Here is a 5,752-nt window from a genome sequence, read left to right on the forward strand (position 1 = left end):
ACACTTATGTGATTCCACTTTTCACGTATAATTTTTAAGAGCCTGAAAGATTCTTGAAATCTGAAATAATTACAATTTTTACATGTTTTATTTGAAAACAATGTCCAGACGCATTTTTCTACTTAATGAATGCTTGACATTTTTTAAATTGGAAGAAAATACCCAACACTGTCAATTAAAAAATTTTGAAAAATGAACACGATTTTTGAGCTACTTCAACTGTATTATATTAGACAGACTGTATTATTTTAGAATTCAATGAGCTATGAAACTGTATATCCTGTATTTTTGTAAAAATTCTTATTAAAAAAGAGGATGTCTGTAAAGTCGGTTTACTGACGATAATTTAACGTGACAACGTCATAAGAAAATACTGATGGAATGGTTGGAATTTTCAAAACAAAATTTTAATTTTATTTGTTTGATAGATATTTTGTATGGATAGAGAGAAGGAGGTAAATGGAATTGCAATAGAATTGATCTAGTTACATTTACACAAACGTGAAAAATGACGAAACATTTATCAAATTCTTGAAAGATATGTTCAATTTCAATTGTGCATCAGACGTTAATAAGTCAACAACGCTAAGAGGCAACATCATCGATTTGCCTTTTTCAAGACACTTTACACTCGAAACACTCCCTTTCATTTCCTACTTTTTCTATAATCGTCCTATTTTCAACAGAGAAATGGTTCATTACCATGCACACAGGAAGAAGGCATATGCAAATACAAGTATGTGAATTTATATACAAATGCACATATCCATACATATATATGCTCACTCAAGTAGGACAGAGCCAGATGTCGAACGTTGCCGAACGCGGGGGCCGATTGTGCCTCTTTGTCGTTCGTTCCGCGCTCTTGCTTGCAGTTCAAGCAAGGTAACGACGCATGAGCAAGATAACGCCGCATTTTTTGGTGCGTGCAGTCGGCTACATCGAATTACAAGCGGTTATCACGTCAAAATTTGAAATTTTTGGTGAAAATTTGTGGAATTTTTATTTTAATTTGTGCGTAGTGTAAACCTTGGATTTATATGATTTTGGCAGTAGAATGAAATTCTTTCTTTTCATGCAAAAATACTTGGAGATGGGATATAATTTCTTTCTAATAAATAATAAATTCTGAAAACTTTCCAGGAAGTCCCTCTGCTGTAGTTATTAAACGCACTATAGAGTGTGTGTGCGGCCACCGTAGCCGAATGGATTGGTACGTGACTACCATCTGGAATTCAGAGAGAACGTAGGTTCGAATCTCCGTGAAAGATCAAAATGAAGAAAAAAGTTTTTTCCAATAGCGGTCGCCCCTCGACAGGCAATGGCAAACCTTCGAGTGTATTTCTGCCACGAAAAAACTCCTCATAAAAAATATCTGCCGTTCGGAGTCGGCTTGAAACTGCAGGTCCCTCCATTTGTGCAACAACATCAAGACGCACACCACAAATAGGAGGAGGAGCTCGGCCAAAGACCCAAAAAGGGTGTACGCGCCTTATATATATATATATAGATTGTGTGTAAAATATATTTTATAACTTGCCTGAGAATTTCAAGTGAGTTAACACGACGATATAAAATTAAATGTGAATAATTTAGCTTTTAAGAAAATTATAAAATTCCTGCAACTCGTTTCTCTTTGCAAACATTCACTCAATCAGCACTAAATCAACAATCGTTTTTTTTTTATTAATTATTAAATTAATTTTACACACCCAGAGTGATGTGCAAACTTAAACAAAACGCCAGCTGGTGCTCCACCTTCAGCTCGTTCTAAAAATTATTACCACTGATAGTAAAATATCTCTCAATCTATGCAGTAGTTGCGGGCGCGCGCCATGAAATGGCAAAGGCAAAGCTTTATGTGCCGGGAAAACAAATTTAATTAAAATGAAATTCAATTTGCATTGCAAATTAGCAAAAAGTACCAAAAACAATATAAAATGTGAAATTTTCAACCATTGCCATTTACTTTCTGACTTGACAAGCGTTTGCGAGTTCCTTTTTTAGTTTTGCGTGCGGTTGTAGTGCGATGACTGCCGAATTGTCAATAGAAAAGCATTTGGTCTGATTTCGAAGCGGCCAACTCGTTGATCCCACGAAACTACCTCCCCCATGCCATTTGCCGTGCCTCATTGCTTGAAAATTTCCACTTTCCTATCCACTTTAGTATTAGCCAAATGAAATGAGATTTTGCAGATTTTATTGCTTATTTGTTAAATGGTTTGAAAAATTTAATCAAGCGTGTCGTTTGATATTTTCGCCTAGTGCGAGAATCGTAAATGGCAAAGATTAAGAAAGAATAGCCAAATGTTTGCGAACGATACAAAAATATCAGCATGGATACTTGAAATTTCATTTGAAGCAAATATTTTGTATGCGTGTAGGTGTTTTTACTCTTACTTTTTTACATTGGACGCTGTTTTTGTGTTTGTTATTTTGTACAATAATTGCGGGTGTTGCTGAGGTGGTGGTTTTTTGCCTAAATGAGGTTGATCAAGGCGCTGAAATTTCATTTTAATTTTACCTCTTTCACAAACGCACAATACACATTACAGCAACAACAATAAGCTGCGAAATGCATGCTGGCAACAACAAATGCCAGTACGTTGTAACCATTACCCAGCAAACAATTTGCAGTAAACGTTTTTTCCTCCCTCCGAGAATTCAAAGTGCTGGAGGTAAAGGAAGTGTAGGAGGCAAGGGAAGTGCAGATGGCACACCTGTCGAAAATGTATTTTTTATGAATTAATGAATGCGTAAGGTAATTGCTGACAAGCTGTGCACGTCTACAGTTATATTGTCTCTCGCCCGAAAATACATTTTACAAGAAAACGGTGCCGTCAATGACTACAACACAACATTTTGAGTGAACTTATTAAATTTTTTACAACATATTTAACAAGAATTTCCCCTTTATATGCAAACATATGAGACATCATAAACAAAATTTAATAGCAAAAAAGTACCCTGCAGGGAAAATTTGCAAAGGTGGAACAATTTTTAGTTCAGTGCTACAATACAATTTCGTCTCTAGTCGACCACTTTGGTATTCATTTGGGTATATAGCCACATCTGCTGTCAAAGAGTGCCAGTATCAAAGGGTGAAATCGATCAGAAATTATCGCAAATCAAGACCGTAGCGCACAGTGTAAGAGTTCGGTAAAAAATAGAGAAAAAAATTGGAAAAAAGTCAGAATTGATAAATAGGTATATATATAATTGGCGCGTACACCCTTTTTGGGTGTTTGGCCGAGCTCCTCCTCCTATTTGTGGTGTGCGTCTTGATGGTGTTCCACAAATGGAGGGACCTACAGTTTCAAGCCGATTCCGAACGGCAGATGCTTTTTATGAGGAGCTTTTTCATGGCAGAAATACACTCGGAGGTTTGCCATTGTCTGCCGAGGGGCGACCGCTACTAGAAAAATGTTTTTCTTAATTTGGTGTTTCACCGAGATTCGAACCTACGTTCTCTCTGTGAATTCCGTATGTAAGTCACGCACCAACCCATTCGGCTACGGCGGCCGCGGTCAGAATTGATAATCGAGTTTTAATTGCCTATTCCCTATTCTAAAGGAAAAATAGTTTTTGAAAAGTTGTTAGGTTCGTTAGTGCTGGCTGATCTGAAAAAAGATCTCACTTAGTCCGCTAGGGTTCTTTGTGCTGCTAGCACTATGTATCTGGAGTTAAAGATATCCTTTCATATAATTCATAATGCACGTCTTCGCGAGTTTTACCAAGCCCTTCAGCCTTTTGCCAGGAATATCCTTCATGAAAGAAAAATATGTTGATCCTAGGCAAGTTTCTCGGGGTCTTACAGAGAACAGTACAGTGGCACAGTAGGTGTTCCAAAGTACCCCTAGCATTCCCTTCGTTGCATGTGTTACACGCATAGCTATGACCTAATCCCATTTCGGCTGCATTAAATTTCAACTTAGTGACAACTTTTTTTAATACACTATTTTTGCTCATTCCCGATACTGTGTGACGATGAGTTTGGCTTCTGCTGTAGCAAGTTGTTGGTTCATTTCGGGGAGGATAAGACCTGCCGTGCGTGACTACTATTCGGTAGTGCCTGAATTCAAAATGTGCTGATGTCACGGAAAACCAAAGGTTTTTTTCTGTTATTGAAGGAGCAGTTCATTAAACTCCGCTCGTTTCGTTGCCATCGCCTATCTCATCTAACGGCAGGCTCAGGAAACAGGCTGCTTCGAAGGGTTGGATCCTAATGCAGAGCGGTGTTAATTGGGTGGATTTAAGTGGCATACCAATTGATGATTAGTATCGTGCTGGGTACTCACATGCTGAGTATGTCGCGGTCGAGTGTGGATAGGTATGAGTTTAACCTACTACAATATCCTGAACGTAATTCTTGCAAGATAATGCGGGCATTGCCAGACACGGGTAGCTATTCGTCTGCGATGGGTGCTTCTTGGGCTACGATGACGGAATTCGGGGTCGGGAGCTTAGAAAGATGGCAAGAGACTCCCGCTGAATGTCATTCAATGCTCGTTTATATTCAATCTGTTCCAGTAATTGAGCTCGGTCTTTTATTTCGTCAGTAAATTTAAAGATATGCCTCCTGACTCGCTTGGGAGGTGGCTCAGTTTCCAACAAGTGCCTGCAGAGCTGATTCCTACTGTAGCAACCTACCAGGAATTGATTGCTGAGCATCATACTATTCTCCTTAACTGTGAACATAGTAGCCTCATTGTGACTTTTGACTTTTGTCGCCGAGAAGGAGCTCAAACTATCAAAAGTTACCGCCAATATTTTGGAACTATTTACGGTCGGTATTTATGTGTCGAGCGAACGCCAACATAGAAAATCATTGAAACGCCCTCTGGTGGTTGAGGAAGCTTCGAGATGTCGAATTTGAAAATCCAGGGTGAAAGGGCACCTGTCAGGGGCATCTCTTGATTCACCTTTCTCTGTGTAGACTTTTGATCACGAAATATGGCTGGTGAATATCGACGACACAGGTAGTTCTTCAGTCCCGCTGGAGGCTCGACTGTTAAATATCGTCTAGTAGGGGGGCGTCCATAAATTACGTGAGGTGTTTTTTTCAATTTTCTGAATCTCCCTCCCCCCCTGGTGAGATGTCGTGAGATTTTATTCAACCCCCTCCCCCATCCCCCAATCTCACGTGAGATTTTTCAAAATGTGGGTTTCTTATGTAAACGCGTTGGATTGTTATTGTAAAAAGAAAAAAAATTTGTTTCATGCTTTTATTTACGACTAGTTAAGACTAGTAATCAATATTGCTGATAGTTATAAGTGTAATAAAAATTTAACAATAGAAGACTTAAATCGTAACTACTGCGATTAAAAACAGAATATCTACTCCAATTCAGTCCATGGAGAATCATGCGCGGTTTCAAGAGAGACTATTGGGACCAACATGCCCATATGATTTTCAGTAAAATCATGTGCTGCTTCAACTTCGTTCTAATCTAGCCACTCAAAGCCGTTGACGCTTGCGCACAGTAACTCATTAGCTCGTCTTGTGACAATCCGTGAGGGTCGCACTTTGCGGAACATACACGCTTGCTTAGCTGGTGCAATGTGAGCTGCTCGCCTGTGCTCTGCAGCTCTTGTGATAGATGCGAAGTAAATACCGCATGCACTGCAGCATATTTTCTCTAAATCGTTATGGACGCCCCCTAGCGTGGAATGGCTAACTGTATCTAACTAAGGCCGATAGGTCCAACGCTACTAGAACATTCCTCTCGTGGGGTCGATTTTGGCGGTAAAT

Source organism: Anastrepha ludens, chromosome 6, assembly GCF_028408465.1.
Source record: "Anastrepha ludens isolate Willacy chromosome 6, idAnaLude1.1, whole genome shotgun sequence".
NCBI classification, from domain to species: domain Eukaryota; kingdom Metazoa; phylum Arthropoda; class Insecta; order Diptera; family Tephritidae; genus Anastrepha; species Anastrepha ludens.